This window comes from Arachis duranensis, chromosome 8 (genome assembly GCF_000817695.3).
Source record: "Arachis duranensis cultivar V14167 chromosome 8, aradu.V14167.gnm2.J7QH, whole genome shotgun sequence".
In the NCBI taxonomy this organism is placed as follows: domain Eukaryota; kingdom Viridiplantae; phylum Streptophyta; class Magnoliopsida; order Fabales; family Fabaceae; genus Arachis; species Arachis duranensis.
In genome coordinates this window covers 20,923,574-20,923,855 of record NC_029779.3, presented here as the reverse complement: position 1 = coordinate 20,923,855, position 282 = coordinate 20,923,574, and positions in this window count along the sequence as shown.

Sequence of the window (282 nt, the reverse complement as noted above, 5' to 3'; positions counted from 1 at the left end):
TTAGTTTCCTCTTCAGAGTCCTTTCAGGTTCTGGATCAGCTTCAACAAGAGTGTCTTTTTTCTTGTTCCTGCTCATATAGGGAAGAAGAGAACAAGAAAAGAAAGAGGAATCCTCTATGTCAAAGTATAGAGATTCCTTTATGTTAGTAAAAGAAGAAATGGCAGAGTAGCTGAGAAGAATGGGTAAGGATAGAGGTAGTGATCTAAGATGAAGAGAGATGAAGAGAAGTGTTAGTGAATAAATAAATAAATAGATAGAAGGAGAGATAGAGAATTTCGAAC